Source organism: Micromesistius poutassou (assembly GCF_964030765.1).
Source record: "Micromesistius poutassou genome assembly, contig: SCAFFOLD_2418, whole genome shotgun sequence".
Taxonomy (NCBI): domain Eukaryota; kingdom Metazoa; phylum Chordata; class Actinopteri; order Gadiformes; family Gadidae; genus Micromesistius; species Micromesistius poutassou.
Window position 1 is genome coordinate 13,905 of NW_028179491.1, and position 19,132 is coordinate 33,036.

Genomic DNA, 19,132 nt, shown 5'->3' on the forward strand with positions numbered 1-19,132 from the left:
TTGTAGAGAGGCCATGGTTCAGAAGGGAGAACTTCAAACTAATGTTTTTTGGTTGTTTTTTCAGATATAGTCTTCAAATTTGGCATGGGTATACTATGGAATCTCCTCTTAATAGCCACATTCAACAGCTGGGCCTAGGTGTTTTGGATGCAATGTTGGAGCTGTTTAAACGTGTTGTAGAGCTGTATACATATGCATGTATTTCACTTTAAAATACATATCTCTGCCGTCTTTTGCCTTATTGCTATTATTTGATCACACTATACTCCCACAGTGACCTGGTACATGTGTGCCAAGTTTGGAGCTTTTCCCACTTTCAGCACTAAAGGAGTTAATGTGAGGGTGTTTGGTCAAGTTGTGGTCACTGCACTATATCCCAATGGTCTGACCATATGGGTTGCAATGTGAAAGTTGTTCATCATGACAAATGGTGCATGTATACCAAGTCTCATACAAATTGTACCTTCCTAGTGGTAATGGCAGCCTGTTTAAGTCCTGAACTTCAAGGCCTTGTTATAGCGCCACCTATGTGTTATTCTGGCCCATCTTTTGATTCCTTTACTAACTTTACGAGTTCTACAAGCCTGCCAATTTTTATAACTTTTGGAGCCAAAAAGTCAGGAAAAAAATAATAATAATAATAATACTAACGAATACAATAGGTTTCCTACGGATTCCGTAGGACCCCTAATAAATATAGTTGCCAGCAACAATAACGGGGTCCTACGGTATAACAGCCATCAGCCTAGCCATCAGCCTAGCCATCAGCCTAGCCATCAGCCTAGCCATCAGCCTAGCCATCAGCCTAGCCATCAGCCTAGCCATCAGCCTAGCCATCAGCCTAGCCATCAGCCTAGCCATCAGCCTAGCCATCAGCCTAGCAGCCACATATACCATGTGCTCTAGTACTGGCCTCTTGTCAAGCCAGCACCTTCCCCCTCTACCACAAAATAAGACTCCCCTTATATAAGCCAATAAGTCCCAGGTGGACTGATTGGGCCATACCAATAATAAGGGGAACTTCCCTGGCCAAGGGGGGGTTAACCTTCTGCCCCCTAGTGCTCCGGAAGTCCAAATACCACATTAAATATGATGTGAGGGGAGAGACAGTGAGAAGGGATTTTCACATTCTCACATGACCGTATGACCGACAGTATGACAGTATGACCAACAGTATGACCGTATGACTGTATGACCGACAGTATGACAGACAGTATGACTGTATGACAGACAGTATGATTGTATAACTGACAGTATGACCGTATGACTGAATGAATGACAGTATGACCGTATGACTGTATGAACGAAAGTATGACAGTATGATAGTATGACTGTATGAACGACAATATGACAGTATGACAGTATGACCGACAGTATGACCATAGACTGCCAAGGGCAGGTTGGAGTATATTTTGAGAAATATAAGTCTTTCCTATGTGGAGGTATGGTGAGCTTGGTTGGTATGTTAATATGCATTGGTATGCCTTAAAAACTGGTTTTCCGGCAGTTAACATATCAAAACAATCATGTTACTAAAGCCTACGGTGTCAAAATCCACTGTCAAACAGATGTTTGCGAAATAACGTGTGTACCCCTTTAAGGCCCAGCCTGCATTGTAGAGAGGCCATGGTTCAGAAGGGAGAACTTCAAACTAATTTTTTTTGGTTGTTTTTTCAGATATAGTCTTCAAATTTGGCATGGGTATACTATGGAATCTCCTCTTAATAGCCACATTCAACAGCTGGGCCTAGGTCTTTTGGATGCAATGTTGGAGCTGTTTAAACATGTTGTAGAGCTGTATACATATGCATGTATTTCACTTTAAAATACATATCTCTGCCATCTTTTGCCTTATTGCTATTATTTGATCACCCTATAGTCCCACAGTGACCTGGTACATGTGTGCCAAGTTTGGAGCTTTTCCCACTTTCAGCACCAAAGGAGTTAATGTGTGGGTGTTTGGTCAAGTTGTGGTCACTGAACTATATCTCAATGGTCTGACCATATGGGTTGCAATGTGAAAGTTGTTCATCATGAGAAATGGTGCATGTATACCAAGTTTCATACAAATTGTACCTTCCTAGTGGTAATGGCAGCCTGTTGAAGTCCTGAACTTCAAGGCCTTGTTATAGCGCCACCTATGTGTTATTCTGGACCATCTTTTGATTCCTTTACTAACTTTATGAGTTCTACAAGCCTGCCAATTTTTATAACTTTTGGAGCCAAAAAGTCAGGATAAAAATAATAATAATAATAAATATAGTTGCCAGCAACAATAACGGGGTCCTACGGTATAACAGCCATCAGCCTAGCCATCAGCCTAGCCATCAGCCTAGCCATCAGCCTAGCCATCAGCCTAGCCACCAGCCTAGCCACCAGCCTAGCCACCAGCCTAGCCACCAGCCTAGCCACCAGCCTAGCCACCAGCCTAGCCATCAGCCTAGCCATCAGCCTAGCCATCAGCCTAGCCATCAGCCTAGCCATCAGCCTAGCCACCACATATACCATGTGCTCTAGTACTGGCCTCTTGTCAAGCCAGCACCTTCCCCCTCTGCCACAAAATGAGACTCCCCTTATATAAGCCAATGAGTCCCAGGTGGACTGATTGGGCCATACCAATAATAAGGGGAACTTCCCTGGCCAAGGCGGGGTTAACCTTCTGCCCCCTAGTGCTCCGGAAGTCCAAATACCACATTAAATATGATGTGAGGGGAGAGACAGTGAGAAGGGATTTTCACATTCTCACATGACCGTATGACCGACAGTATAATAGTATGACCAACTGTATGACAGACAGTATGACAGTATGACAGACAGTATGACCAACAGTATGACTGTATAACCGACAGTATGACTGTATGAACGAAAGTATGACAGTATGACCGTATGACTGTATGAACGACAATATGACAGTATGACGGTATGACCGACAGTATGACTGTAGACTGCCAAGGGCAGATTGGAGTATATTTTGAGAAATATAAGTCTTTCCTATGTGGAGGTATGGTGAGCTTGGTTGGTATGGTAATATGCATTGGTATGCCTTAAAAACTGGTTTTCCGGCAGTTAACATATCAAAACAATCACCAACCATGTTTCTAAAGCCTACTGTGTCAAAATCCACTGTCAAACAGATGTTTGCGAAATAACGTGTGTACCCCTTTAAGGCCCAGCCTGCATTGTAGAGAGGCCATGGTTCAGAAGGGAGAACTTCAAACTAATGTTTTTTGGTTGTTTTTTCAGATATAGTCTTCAAATTTGGCATGGGTATACTATGGAATCTCCTCTTAATAGCCACATTCAACAGCTGGGCCTAGGTCTTTTGGATGCAATGTTGGAGCTGTTTAAACATGTTGTAGAGCTGTATACATATGCATGTATTTCACTTTAAAATACATATCTCTGCCATCTTTTGCCTTATTGCTATTATTTGATCACCCTATAGTCCCACAGTGACCTGGTACATGTGTGCCAAGTTTGGAGCTTTTCCCACTTTCAGCACCAAAGGAGTTAATGTGTGGGTGTTTGGTCAAGTTGTGGTCACTGCACTATATCCCAATGGTCTGACCATATGGGTTGCAATGTGAAAGTTGTTCATTATGAGAAATGGTGCATGTATACCAAGTTTCATACAAATTGTACCTTCCTAGTGGTAATGGCAGCCTGTTGAAGTCCTGAACTTCAAGGCCTTGTTATAGCGCCACCTATGTGTTATTCTGGGCCATCTTTTGATTCCTTTACTAACTTTATGAGTTCTACAAGCCTGCCAATTTTTATAACTTTTGGAGCCAAAAAGTCAGGATAAAAATAATAATAATAATAATAATACTAACGAATACAATAGGTTTCCTACGGATTCCGTAGGACCCCTAAATATAGTTGCGAGCAACAATGAAGGGGTCCTACTGCCACCAGCCTAGCCACCAGCCTAGCCACCAATACCATGTGCTCTAGTACTGGCCTTTTGTCAAGCCAGCACCTTCCCCTTCTGCCACAAAATGAGGCTCCCCTTATATAAGCCAATCAGTCCCAGGTGGACTGATTGGGCCATACCAATAATAAGGGGAACTTCCCTGGCCAAGGCGGGGTTAACCTTCTGCCCCCTAGTGCTCCGGAAGTCCAAATACCACATTAAATATGATGTGAGGGGAGAGACAGTGAGAAGGGATTTTCACATTCTCACATGACCGTATGACCGACAGTATGACAGTATGACCGACAGTATGACAGACAGTATGACTGTATGACAGTATGACCAACAGTATGACTGTATAACCGACAGTATGACCGTATGACTGTATGAACGAAAGTATGACAGTATGACCGTATGACTGTATGAACGACAATATGACAGTATGACCGACAGTATGACCGTAGACTGCCAAGGGCAGATTGGAGTATATTTTGAGAAATATAAGTCTTTCCTATGTGGAGGTATGGTGAGCTTGGTTAGTATGGTAATATGCATTGGTATGCCTTAAAAACTGGTTTTCCGGCAGTTACCATATCAAAACAATCACCAACCATGTTACTAAAGCCTACTGTGTCAAAATCCACTGTCAAACGGATGTTTGCGAAATAACGTGTGTACCCCTTTAAGGCCCATCCTGCATTGTAGTGAGGCCATGGTTCAGAAGGGAGAACTTAAAACTAATGTTTTTTGGTTGTTTTTTCAGATATAGTCTTCAAATTTGGCATGGGTATACTATGGAATCTCCTCTTAATAGCCACATTCAACAGCTGGGCCTAGGTGTTTTGGATGCAATGTTGGAGCTGTTTAAACGTGTTGTAGAGCTGTATACATATGCATGTATTTCACTTTAAAATACATATCTCTGCCGTCTTTTGCCTTATTGCTATTATTTGATCACACTATAGTCCCACAGTGACCTGGTACATGTGTGCCAAGTTTGGAGCTTTTCCCACTTTCAGCACCAAAGGAGTTAATGTGTGGGTGTTTGGTCAAGTTGTGGTCACTGCACTATATCCCAATGGTCTGACCATATGGGTTGTAATGTGAAAGTTGTTCATCATGACAAATGGTGCATGTATACCAAGTTTCATACAAATTGCACCTTCCTAGTGGTACTGGCAGCCTGTTGAATTCCTGAACTTCAAGGCCTTGTTATAGCGCCACCTATGTGTTGTTCTGGCCCATCTTTTGATTCCTTTACTAACTTTACGAGTTCTACAAGCCTGCCAATTTTTATAACTTTTGGAGCCAAAAAGTCAGACTAAAAATAATAATAATACTAACGAATACAATAGGGTTCCTACGGATTCCGTAGGACCCCTAATAATAATACTAACGAATACAATAGGTTTCCTACGGAGATTCCGTAGGACCCCTAATAATACTAACGAATACAATAGGTTTCCTACGGATTCCGTAGGACCCCTAATAATGTCCAGGACGGAACTGTGTGCGCATGCAAGCACACAAGCACACAAACAGAGAGGCGCGTAGACACATGCCCTAACAAAAAAAGGGGGGAAAAAACAGACAGTACATTGACAGGTAAACATTCATCAAGGTGCCTCACCTTTCCCAGGTGAGGCTGAGAACATTAAGGACATATAATAAATCCCAAGAGCTCCAAGTGCCAAGAAGCAATAAAAAATATAGTTGCCAGCAACAATAACGGGGTCCTACGGTATAACAGCCACCAGCCTAGCCACCAGCCTAGCCACCAGCCTAGCCATCAGCCTAGCCATCAGCCTAGCCATCAGCCTAGCAGCCACATATACCATGTGCTCTAGTACTGGCCTCTTGTCAAGCCAGCACCTTCCCCCTCTACCACAAAATGAGACTCCCCTTATATAAGCCAATAAGTCCCAGGTGGACTGATTGGGCCATACCAATAATAAGGGGAACTTCCCTGGCCAAGGCGGGGTTAACCTTCTGCCCCCTAGTGCTCCGGAAGTCCAAATACCACATTAAATATGATGTGAGGGGAGAGACAGTGAGAAGGGATTTTCACATTCTCACATGACCATATGACCGACAGTATAATAGTATGACCAACTGTATGACAGACAGTATGACAGTATGACAGACAGTATGACCAACAGTATGACTGTATAACCGACAGTATGACTGTATGAACGAAAGTATGACAGTATGACCGTATGACTGTATGAACGACAATATGACAGTATGACCGACAGTATGACTGTAGACTGCCAAGGGCAGATTGGAGTATATTTTGAGAAATATAAGTCTTTCCTATGTGGAGGTATGGTGAGCTTGGTTGGTATGGTAATATGCATTGGTATGCCTTAAAAACTGGTTTTCCGGCAGTTAACATATCAAAACAATCACCAACCATGTTACTAAAGCCTACTGTGTCAAAATCCACTGTCAAACGGATGTTTGCAAAATAACGTGTGTACCCCTTTAAGGCCCATCCTGCATTGTAGTGAGGCCATGGTTCAGAAGGGATAACTTCAAACTAATGTTTTTTGGTTGTTTTTTCAGATATAGTCTTCAAATTTGGCATGGGTATACTATGGAATCTCCTCTTAATAGCCACATTCAAAAGCTGGGCCTAGGTCTTTTGGATGCAATGTTGGAGCTGTTTAAACATGTTGTAGAGCTGTATACATATGCATGTATTTCACTTTAAAATACATATCTCTGCCATCTTTTGCCTTATTGCTATTATTTGATCACCCTATAGTCCCACAGTGACCTGGTACATGTGTGCCAAGTTTGGAGCTTTTCTCACTTTCAGCACCAAAGGAGTTAATGTGTGGGTGTTTGGTCAAGTTGTGGTCACTGAACTATATCCCAATGGTCTGACCATATGGGTTGCAATGTGAAAGTTGTTCATCATGACAAATGGTGCATGTATACCAAGTTTCATACAAATTGTACCTTCCTAGTGGTAATGGCAGCCTGTTGAAGTCCTGAACTTCAAGGCCTTGTTATAGCGCCACCTATGTGTTATTCTGGACCATCTTTTGATTCCTTTACTAACTTTATGAGTTCTACAAGCCTGCCAATTTTTATAACTTTTGGAGCCAAAAAGTCAGGATAAAAATAATAATAAATATAGTTGCCAGCAACAATAACGGGGTCCTACGGTATAACAGCCATCAGCCTAGCCATCAGCCTAGCCATCAGCCTAGCCATCAGCCTAGCCATCAGCCTAGCCATCAGCCTAGCAGCCACATATACCATGTGCTCTAGTACTGGCCTCTTGTCAAGCCAGCACCTTCCCCCTCTACCACAAAATGAGACTCCCCTTATATAAGCCAATAAGTCCCAGGTGGACTGATTGGGCCATACCAATAATAAGGGGAACCTCCCTGGCCAAGGCGGGGTTAACCTTCTGCCCCCTAGTGCTCCGGAAGTCCAAATACCACATTAAATATGATGTGAGGGGAGAGACAGTGAGAAGGGATTTTCACATTCTCACATGACCATATGACCGACAGTATAATAGTATGACCAACTGTATGACAGACAGTATGACAGTATGACAGACAGTATGACCAACAGTATGACTGTATAACCGACAGTATGACTGTATGAACGAAAGTATGACAGTATGACCGTATGACTGTATGAACGACAATATGACAGTATGACGGTATGACCGACAGTATGACTGTAGACTGCCAAGGGCAGATTGGAGTATATTTTGAGAAATATAAGTCTTTCCTATGTGGAGGTATGGTGAGCTTGGTTGGTATGGTAATATGCATTGGTATGCCTTAAAAACTGGTTTTCCGGCAGTTAACATATCAAAACAATCACCAACCATGTTTCTAAAGCCTACTGTGTCAAAATCCACTGTCAAACAGATGTTTGCGAAATAACGTGTGTACCCCTTTAAGGCCCAGCCTGCATTGTAGAGAGGCCATGGTTCAGAAGGGAGAACTTCAAACTAATGTTTTTTGGTTGTTTTTTCAGATATAGTCTTCAAATTTGGCATGGGTATACTATGGAATCTCCTCTTAATAGCCACATTCAACAGCTGGGCCTAGGTCTTTTGGATGCAATGTTGGAGCTGTTTAAACATGTTGTAGAGCTGTATACATATGCATGTATTTCACTTTAAAATACATATCTCTGCCATCTTTTGCCTTATTGCTATTATTTGATCACCCTATAGTCCCACAGTGACCTGGTACATGTGTGCCAAGTTTGGAGCTTTTCTCACTTTCAGCACCAAAGGAGTTAATGTGTGGGTGTTTGGTCAAGTTGTGGTCACTGAACTATATCCCAATGGTCTGACCATATGGGTTGCAATGTGAAAGTTGTTCATCATGACAAATGGTGCATGTATACCAAGTTTCATACAAATTGTACCTTCCTAGTGGTAATGGCAGCCTGTTGAAGTCCTGAACTTCAAGGCCTTGTTATAGCGCCACCTATGTGTTATTCTGGACCATCTTTTGATTCCTTTACTAACTTTATGAGTTCTACAAGCCTGCCAATTTTTATAACTTTTGGAGCCAAAAAGTCAGGATAAAAATAATAATAATAATAATAATACTAACGAATACAATAGGTTTCCTACGGATTCCGTAGGACCCCTAATAATAATAATAATATAGTTGCCAGCAACAATAACGGGGTCCTACGGTATAACAGCCATCAGCCTAGCCATCAGCCTAGCCATCAGCCTAGCAGCCACATATACCATGTGCTCTAGTACTGGCCTCTTGTCAAGCCAGCACCTTCCCCCTCTACCACAAAATGAGACTCCCCTTATATAAGCCAATAAGTCCCAGGTGGACTGATTGGGCCATACCAATAATAAGGGGAACTTCCCTGGCCAAGGCGGGGTTAACCTTCTGCCCCCTAGTGCTCCGGAAGTCCAAATACCACATTAAATATGATGTGAGGGGAGAGACAGTGAGAAGGGATTTTCACATTCTCACATGACCGTATGACCGACAGTATAATAGTATGACCAACTGTATGACTGACAGTATGACAGACAGTATGACCAACAGTATGACTGTATAACCGACAGTATGACTGTATGAACGAAAGTATGACAGTATGACCGTATGACTGTATGAACGACAATATGACAGTATGACGGTATGACCGACAGTATGACTGTAGACTGCCAAGGGCAGATTGGAGTATATTTTGAGAAATATAAGTCTTTCCTATGTGGAGGTATGGTGAGCTTGGTTGGTATGGTAATATGCATTGGTATGCCTTAAAAACTGGTTTTCCGGCAGTTAACATATCAAAACAATTACCAACCATGTTACTAAAGCCTACTGTGTCAAAATCCACTGTCAAACAGATGTTTGCGAAATAACGTGTGTACCCCTTTAAGGCCCATCCTGCATTGTATTGAGGCCATGGTTCAGAAGGGAGAACTTAAAACGAATGTTTTTTGATTGTTTTTTCAGATATAGTCTTCAAATTTGGCATGGGTATACTATGGAATCTCCTCTTAATAGCCATATTCAACAGCTGGGCCTAGGTGTTTTGGATGCAATGTTGGAGCTGTTTAAACGTGTTGTAGAGCTGTATACATGTGCATGTATTTCACTTTAAAATGCATATCTCGGCCGTCTTTTGCCTTATTGCTATTATTTATTCAGCCTATAGTCCCACAGTGACCTGGTACATGTGTGCCAAGTTTGGAGCTTTTCCCACTTTCAGCACCAAAGAAGTTAATGTGTGGGTGTTTGGTCAAGTTGTGGTCACTTCACTATATCCCAATGGCCTGACCATATGGGTTGCAATGTGAAAGTTGTTCATCATGACAAATGGTGCATGTATACCAAGTTTCATACACATTGCACCTTCCTAGTGGTAATGGCAGCCTGTTGAAGTCCTGAACTTCAAGGCCTTGTGATAGCGCCACCTATGTGTTTTTCTGGCCCATCTTTTGATTCCTTAACTAACTTTATGAGTTCTACAAGCCTGCCAATTTTTATAACTTTTGGAGCCAAAAAGTCAGAATAAAAATAATAATAAATATAGTTGCCAGCAACAATAACGGGGTCCTACGGTATTACAGCCATCAGCCTAGCCATCAGCCTAGCCATCAGCCTAGCCATCAGCCTAGCCATCAGCCTAGCCATCAGCCTAGCCATCAGCCTAGCCATCAGCCTAGCCATCAGCCTAGCCATCAGCCTAGCCGCCACATATACCATGTGCTCTAGTACTGGCCTCTTGTCAAGCAAGCACCTACCACAAAATGAGACTCCCCTTATATAAGCCAATGAGTCCCAGGTGGACTGATTGGGCCATACCAATAATAAGGGGAACTTCCCTGGCCAAGGCGGGGTTAACCTTCTGCCCCCTAGTGCTCCGGAAGTCCAAATACCACATTAAATATGATGTGAGGGGAGAGACAGTGAGAAGAGATTTTGACACTCACATGACAGTATGACAGACAGTATGACAGTATGACCAACTGTATGACTGTATGACCAACTGTATGACTGTATGACCAACTGTATTACCGACAGTATGACAGTACGACCAATACTATGACCGACAGTATGACTGTATGACAGTATGACCAACAGTATGACTGTATAACTGACAGTATGACCGTATGACTGTATGAACAAAAGTATGACAGTATGACCGTATGACTGTATGAACGACAATATGACAGTATGACAGTATGACCGACAGTATGACTGTAGACTGCCAAGGGCAGATTGGAGTATATTTTGAGAAATATAAGTCTTTCCTATGTGGAGGTATGGTGAGCTTGGTTGGTATGGTAATATGCATTGGTATGCCTTAAAAACTGGTTTTCCGGCAGTTAACATATCAAAACAATCACCAACCATGTTACTAAAGCCTACTGTGTCAAAATCCACTGTCAAACGGATGTTTGCAAAATAACGTGTGTACCCCTTTAAGGCCCATCCTGCATTGTAGTGAGGCCATGGTTCAGAAGGGATAACTTCAAACTAATGTTTTTTGGTTGTTTTTTCAGATATAGTCTTCAAATTTGGCATGGGTATACTATGGAATCTCCTCTTAATAGCCACATTCAAAAGCTGGGCCTAGGTCTTTTGGATGCAATGTTGGAGCTGTTTAAACATGTTGTAGAGCTGTATACATATGCATGTATTTCACTTTAAAATACATATCTCTGCCATCTTTTGCCTTATTGCTATTATTTGATCACCCTATAGTCCCACAGTGACCTGGTACATGTGTGCCAAGTTTGGAGCTTTTCTCACTTTCAGCACCAAAGGAGTTAATGTGTGGGTGTTTGGTCAAGTTGTGGTCACTGAACTATATCCCAATGGTCTGACCATATGGGTTGCAATGTGAAAGTTGTTCATCATGACAAATGGTGCATGTATACCAAGTTTCATACAAATTGTACCTTCCTAGTGGTAATGGCAGCCTGTTGAAGTCCTGAACTTCAAGGCCTTGTTATAGCGCCACCTATGTGTTATTCTGGACCATCTTTTGATTCCTTTACTAACTTTATGAGTTCTACAAGCCTGCCAATTTTTATAACTTTTGGAGCCAAAAAGTCAGGATAAAAATAATAATAATAAATATAGTTGCCAGCAACAATAACGGGGTCCTACGGTATAACAGCCATCAGCCTAGCCATCAGCCTAGCCATCAGCCTAGCCATCAGCCTAGCCATCACATATACCATGTGCTCTAGTACTGGCCTCTTGTCAAGCAAGCACCTGCCACAAAATGAGACTCCCCTTATATAAGCCAATGAGTCCCAGGTGGACTGATTGGGCCATACCAATAATAAGGGGAACTTCCCTGGCCAAGGCGGGGTTAACCTTCTGCCCCCTAGTGCTCCGGAAGTCCAAATACCACATTAAATATGATGTGAGGGGAGAGACAGTGAGAAGAGATTTTGACATTCTCACATGACAGTATGACAGACAGTATGACAGTATGACCAACTGTTTGACTGTATGACCAACTGTATGACTGTATGACCAACTGTATGACCGACAGTATGACAGTACGACCAACACTATGACCGACAGTATGACAGTATGACAGACAGTATGACAGTATGACCAACAGTATGACTGTATAACTGACAGTATGACCGTATGACTGTATGAACAAAAGTATGACTGTATGACTGTATGAACGACAATATGACAGTTTGACAGTATGACCGACAGTATGACCGTAGACTGCCAAGGGCAGATTGGAGTATATTTTGAGAAATATAAGTCTTTCCTATGTGGAGATATGGTGCCTTAAAAACTGGTTTTCCGGCAGTTAACATATCAAAACAATCACCAACCATGTTACTAAAGCCTACTGTGTCAAAATCCACTGTCAAACGGATGTTTGCAAAATAACGTGTGTACCCCTTTAAGGCCCATCCTGCATTGTAGTGAGGCCATGGTTCAGAAGGGAGAACTTCAAACGAATGTTTTTTGATTGTTTTTTCAGATATAGTCTTCAAATTTGGCATGGGTATACTATGGAATCTCCTCTTAATAGCCACATTCAACAGCTGAGCCTACGTGTTTTGGATTCAATGTTGGAGCTGTTTAAACGTGTTGTAGAGCTGTATACATGTGCATGTATTTCACTTTAAAATGCATATCTCTGCCGTCTTTTGCCTTATTGCTATTATTTAATCAGCCTATAGTCCCACAGTGACCTGGTACATGTGTGCCAAGTTTGGAGCTTTTCCCACTTTCACCACAAAAGCAGTTAATGTGTGAGTGTTTGGTCAAGTTGTGGTCACTGTACTATATCCCAATGGTCTGACCATATGGGTTGCAATGTGAAAGTTGTTCATCATGAGAAATGGTGCATGTATACCAAGTTTCATACAAATTGCACCTTCCTAGTGGTAATGGCAGCCTGTTTAATTCCTGAACTTCAAGGCCTTGTTATAGCGCCACCTATGTGTTATTCTGGACCATCTTTTGATTCCTTTACTAACTTTACGAGTTCTACAAGCCTGCCAATTTTTATAACTTTTGGAGCCAAAAAGTCAGGATAAAAATAATAATAATTAAAAGTGTGCTTCTTTAAAACTACAATTCTTTAAAGCTGTGCTTCATTAAAACTGCACGCAGTGATGAACGGGACCTCGTACCGGCTTGCGGCCGCGTCACGTGCCGTCGTAACATGTGCACACTTGTCAGCGCACATGTTACAACGGCACGTGACGCGGCCGCAAGCCGGTGCTCGGTCCCGTTCATCACTGCCCGCTGTTTTAATTTTAATGTTTCGCGAACTTATGTAATTTTAATTTTTTGTGAACTTATGTAATCTGTAGAAGCATATGAGATAAATTTCCTAGGAGGAGTTTGTTGAAATGTGAAAGGTGAAAAAGTGACAAAATTCCATTGAAAACGGGTAAATTTGACGGCACGCCACGGATACGCCCTTCAACGTACAGTCACAAATAACACAGCGTTGGTTGAGCACCATTTTTTGACTGTACTGACCAATTGTGAAGCAGATCCGATAAATTCCCTAGGAGGATTTTGTTTAAATACAAGGTGAAAAAAGCGAAAATAAGCCACCAAGTTCTAAACGGCCAGTCACAAATAACACAGCGTTGGTTGAGCACCATTTTTTGACTGTACTGACCAATTGTGAAGCAGATCCGATAAATTCCCTAGGAGGAGTTTGTTCAAATACAAGGTGAAAAAAGCGAAAATAAGCCAACAAATTTTAAACGGCCAGTCACAAATAACACGGCGTTGGTTGAGCACAATTTTTTGACTGTACTGACTAATTGTGAAGCAAATTCGATATATTCCCTAGGAGGAGTTTGTTGAAATACAAGGCGCAAAAGTGAACTTTGCCGCCCAAAGTGAAAAATACAAATGCAATTAGTCGACTTCCGGTGGGTTTTGGGGCATGGGCTTTTCTGTAGGTATTGCCACGTTATACCTGCCCACCGATTTTCATACATATTGGTGAAACGTGGCGCAGGGGCTGCTTTTTAAAGTTCCTGTAGGGGCCGCTACAAACATGACAAATACGAATTTTGGTATGTGAGCTAAAGGCACCAGTTTACACGTGTCCTGTGAATTTCATATTCATAACTATTACGGTCTTTGCTGAGTGATTTTGAGCCTCTGGCTGCGCACAGTGATGAACGGGACCTCGCACCGGCTTGCGGCCGCGTCACGTGCCGTTGTAACATGTGCGCTGACAAGTGTGCACATGTTACGACGGCACGTGACGCGGCCGCAAGCCGGTACGAGGTCCCGTTCATCACTGCGTGCAGTTTTAATGAAGCACAGCTTTAAAGAATTGTAGTTTTAAAGAAGCACACTTTTAAAGAAGCACACTTTTAAACAAGCACACTTTTAAAGAAGCACACTTTTAAAGAAGCACATTTTTAAAGAAGCACACTTTTAAAGAAGCACACTTTTAAAAAAAGCACATTTTTAAAAATTTTCGCGAATTGATGTAATTCCAGTTTTGCCTCAGTCCCTAACAAGATGTCGGAGTACGAGGTCCCGTTCATCACTGCGCGCAGTTTTAATGAAGCACAGCTTTAAAGAATTGCAGTTTTAAAGAAGCACACTTTTAAAGAAGCGCATTTTTAAAAATTTTCGCGAATTGATGTAATTCCAGTTTTGCCTCAGTCCCTAACAAGATCTCGGAGCACTGTGCAGCTGTGTATTGTGTGTATGTATTGTGTATCAGTGGCGTTACTAGGCTGTTTGAAAACAATTCAACTTTCCGACGGTCCTTGAACGTCCCCCGTTTACCGCACGACAACAGAGCAACAGGTGAGTCGACGATTCACCATGACGTCACACTATGTTCTTCGTTTTTTGACTATGTGTCTATGTTTACAGCCGGCTGGTTGGCTTCAGGTCAGTGGTAGCCACTCGCGTTCTGCCACCCGAAAGTGTCGGTACGGCTATTGTTTACTAATTCAACTTTCCGACGGTCTTTGAACGCCCCCCGTTCACCGCACGACAGCAACAAGCAACACGTGAGTCAGTACACTTCAGCTGTCGGACTCAGTGTGACAACCGGACTTGCTTGTGTGTGTGTTTCACAAGTTATATTTATATAATATATAATATATAATATATATATATATATATTGTGGCAACCCCGCGCTGTCTGGCGTGGACGAACAGCGCCAGCACCCCGAGCGGCTCCGGGAGATAGGCTACGTGCCATGGAGGGCTCATCCAGCAAACCAGGGCAATCGGGGACATTGGGATCACCTGGGGGAGCAAGACGGCAGAGGGGTTTTAAGGACCGGGCACGTTGGAGACGAGGAGTAAGTCGAGTGGAAGACAGTCGGGGTAAGGCACCGATATCCACATAGCGCACTGACGCTGGAACTTTTCTCCCACAGCGCTGAGCGGGGGGAAGCCGGGAGCGAGAGCCACGCCACCCTCCCGGACGGACCCGATTCGGAGACGCTTTCCCTTGTTGTTTGGCCCGCTGGGGAATAACCTGTGTTGCTTTATGATTCTCCTTTTTTTGTGAGTTGCATGAAATAAAAACGGTTGCACTGCAACCCTGTTTGTGCGTGTGATTTGAGAACCCCCCCGCCGACTATCGGAGTTGCCAGAATATATATATTATGTAGGCTATGTGTGTATTTATATATAGCCTAATCATATGTTAATTGTTTCTTCAACATATTAAAATAGCTGATTTTACTCGCCCTGTTTCTGCTTCTCTATCATATTTATAGTGTGTGATTTGCTAAACAGCTATCATAGACATTCTAAAGAGTAGACGTCGCATTGGCTCATATATGTATACTGACTAGATATCATAGATAGACGTCGATGGGGACAGAAGACCGACATTCATTCATTCAGGTGGGTGGTTAGGCCGCCCCAAGATGGAGGTGGCATTGACGTATTATGTTCCACTGACGCTAGAGTTTAGTTTAGTTTAGTATTTTTTATTATTATTGTGTCATGCATCAGCATGCCCAGCCCACAAGGGCTAACAAGACACCATTATAAAACAGACAGACCAAAAACCAAAATTAGATGCTAAACAATACTAAGATTAACGATATAAACCATCCTGACTACAAATGCGGCCACCGTCTCAGAGCGGAAGTACTACGAGTCGCGGAGCAGCATACACAAGATGGTGGACAGCGCGAAATCAAGAGCTTGTTGACAGTTTTGTGATTGGCTTATTTGAATCCCTGTGTCGTGATTGGCTGATGTTGTGCTGCGATTGGCTGTTGTGATTCAAATGTGTGTGACGCCAGGTAGGCTATAAAAGGATTGTCCGAACGGCAGTTGTCGCCTTCTTTGAGACTCAGAGCTTCGGAGCTGTGTTTTATTGCAAGGTTTAGAGCGATTGTGCGAAATATTTCTACACAGAGATATTTCAATCGAGAGAGTGTGCTTGATAGTTTAATACCTTTTCAGGTATACTATCACTACTATTAGTACTACTAGTAGTATTCTATCTATCTATTCTATCCATCTATTCTATCTATCTATCTATCTATTCTCTATCTATCTATCCGTCGATCTATCTATCGATTTACTTGGACGCTTGATCCTCCTTGGAACGACGGTGAGTTTATTTCTCATACTTCATTTATCATTCCATTTAAACGTGTGGTAGTTAAGATGCAAGTATGTTTCATTACAGGTTTCATTCGCTTTTTCTAATCGTATTATCGCATATTCTGTTTATATGTCTTTAGATGCCTCGCGGCAAGTCGTACCGTCTCTCTCAGGCGGCCAAGAGGAGAGAGGCAGCCCTACGTCCCGTCGACGTGGAACTGTCGTTTGACCGTCCCGAGTTTGTTGCACGTAAGTAGGGAGTTGGGTTTTTTCCATTGTCATCAAGTTCTATGTGCACAGTGAAGCTTTTGAAATTGTAAATGAGGTCAATATTTGTGTAATCTAGATGAGTAATATTATTACTAATATAGTATATACTATATTTAAGCAATAGATCACGCCAGGCTGTGGTATACGGTCATTATACCACAGTTAAGGGGCGTTGTCCATCCCGCCGCGCAGCGGAGGGACGGCGACCCCCTTCACTCTGGTGATTTTGCTACCTAGTGGTTCTGCGCATGCGCATGACGACGCTATTGATCCGCGGTGTAGTATTTATGTAAAATATACATACTGTACCCCTTAACTCTCCAATAAAGACGTTATAATACAGTATCAGAATCTATAGAATCATGCTACCCTATCAAAAAGTGCTACCTTATGTGTTTGGTAGCGTATTTAATCTGTTGACCGACTGCCTCTATCAAGCGATGCTCCCACTACAGAAACATGTTATTTTACACCACTACTCACTCCATGTACACTGTAAGAATACTGGGAGCCTATTTTGATACTGTATTATAACGTCTTTATTGGAGATTTCAGGGGTACAGTATGTGTATTTTACACCAAATACTCAATACTATCGAGCAGTTCACTCACCGTGTGCCTATTGCTTTACAACATTTCGACCCTCTCCAGCAATCAACATGTTTTTAGGCTTCAGTGAACTATTCTATTGCTTTTATATATAAATAAACAACAGTTCAAGTTAGGCGCGGAGTGATACTGAACTCTGTGAACCAAACGGGTGTCATAGCTGTGTGTATATGCTCAATATACAACAGTTGGGAACCAATCAGATTGCTTGATTTAAGCCATCCGTTTTATAAATACTAATATACTTCTTTCTGTGAATAGGCCGTGGTACAGGGACACGCCGTCGTGTGACCCAGTACCCGGTGTCTGTGTCAGGCAAGACACACAAGCTCTTCGTTCCTGCGCATTCGGCTGATAAGAAGGTGATTGATTGTTTAAGAATGTGTTAATAATTTTTTTTTTTTTTATAATTTTTTATTATTTTTTTTTTTTTTTTAATTGAAAAACATGATTTCTAAATAGGTTTTTCTATCTTTCAGTTTGTTCTTATCATAGGGGATTCCCATCTGCGCCCCTTTGCCGATGGAACGGTCGGGATTTCCAAGGGAAGGCTTTCCTTTGGGATCATGACGACCCCTGGGGCCAGCGCGTCTCATCTTAGGACGGAGCTGGTCCACGCTATGCTACCCCGGACACCCGATGCAGTCTGCATCCTGGCCCCCGGTAACAACCTGACCACCAGCACTACTCATGAATTGGCTGGTCAAGAGTTTGGGAAGCTCTTGATTAGTGCAAGTCAGCGTTGGCAGAATGTAAGTAATTTAGTTGATTGTGTGTATTTTGTTCAGTTCTTAAAATGCATTAATGACGTGTTGCAGTACAGCGTACATGTGTTTAAATGGAATGTCATTGTCTTTCAAGGTTTTTGTCGTGGATTTCGTTCCACGCCTGAGTGTCGCTCCAGAGCTGCAGGAGCACATGAGCCGGGAGTTTCGTTCTGTGGCCAAGTCCATGGGTATGTTTCAAACAGATGTTTATGTTACATGCTTACTTTATTTGTTGATATATGTAAGTACATGAATGATTTATATATATTTATCATTTCTTAGGTATGGCGTACTACTCGACGTTCGAACACTTCCCCTTCAGCGACCTGAATCTCTGGGTCAGGGATAGTGTAAGTAGCATATACTGTGTGCAAAGAAGGTTGATTGATGATTTACACTCATTTGTAGTTGACTTGATAGTATTATTTATTGAAAGTTGATGTTATTGTTAGTGAGTGTATTATTCTATCCTTTTCAGGTTCACTTGAGCGACGAGGCTGGCATGGGCATTTTTGCCGAGTTGCTGTGGCATGCTGCCTACACGCAACTGGACGTGCCAGAGCCGGCGCCAGCACCAAAGGCGCCGGATGTTCCCGTGCCTGTGCCAGCACCGGCACAGGCGCGACCAGCATCGCCGGGTCCAATCACCCCTCCAAGGGTGATTGTGAGGGATTCTCCCTCTTCTCCCCCCTGCGATGTCTGGATGGAAGTGGTGAACGGCAAGAAGGTAATATTGGCATACAGTACTTCCCACTCATATTTGCTAAATAGTTGATGGTTGAAATTCAAAAATGTTCACCATGCATTCATTTTAATCAAATAATTGTTATTTGTCATTGCAGAGGATCCAATCTGCGGATCAGCTCTTCAGGCCCTCAAAGAGACGTGTGGTTCGGCATCAGGTTTGTAGTATATATTGTAACGTTAATTGTTAACATATGTATATCGATTGTATATCTGTGCACATTGATTTACTCAATAGCAATTGTGACTAATATTCTGTTTCT

At 42.5% G+C, this 19,132-nt stretch overlaps 2 long non-coding RNA genes across 2 annotated transcripts; both read left to right on the top strand.

Annotated features, from left to right (window-relative positions):
- Positions 1–14,279: 14,279 nt before the first annotated feature.
- LOC311372790 lies at positions 14,280–15,627 on the top strand. The gene is made up of 3 exons (XR_014642069.1): positions 14,280–14,915; positions 15,067–15,212; positions 15,291–15,627. It is a non-coding gene; the product is annotated as an uncharacterized lncRNA (long non-coding RNA).
- Positions 15,628–18,030: 2,403 nt separating this feature from the next.
- On the top strand, positions 18,031–18,681 carry LOC311372789. Its single transcript, XR_014642068.1, has 4 exons — positions 18,031–18,110; positions 18,220–18,313; positions 18,408–18,475; positions 18,604–18,681. It is a non-coding gene; the product is annotated as an uncharacterized lncRNA (long non-coding RNA).
- The last annotated feature ends 451 nt before the right edge of the window (positions 18,682–19,132 follow it).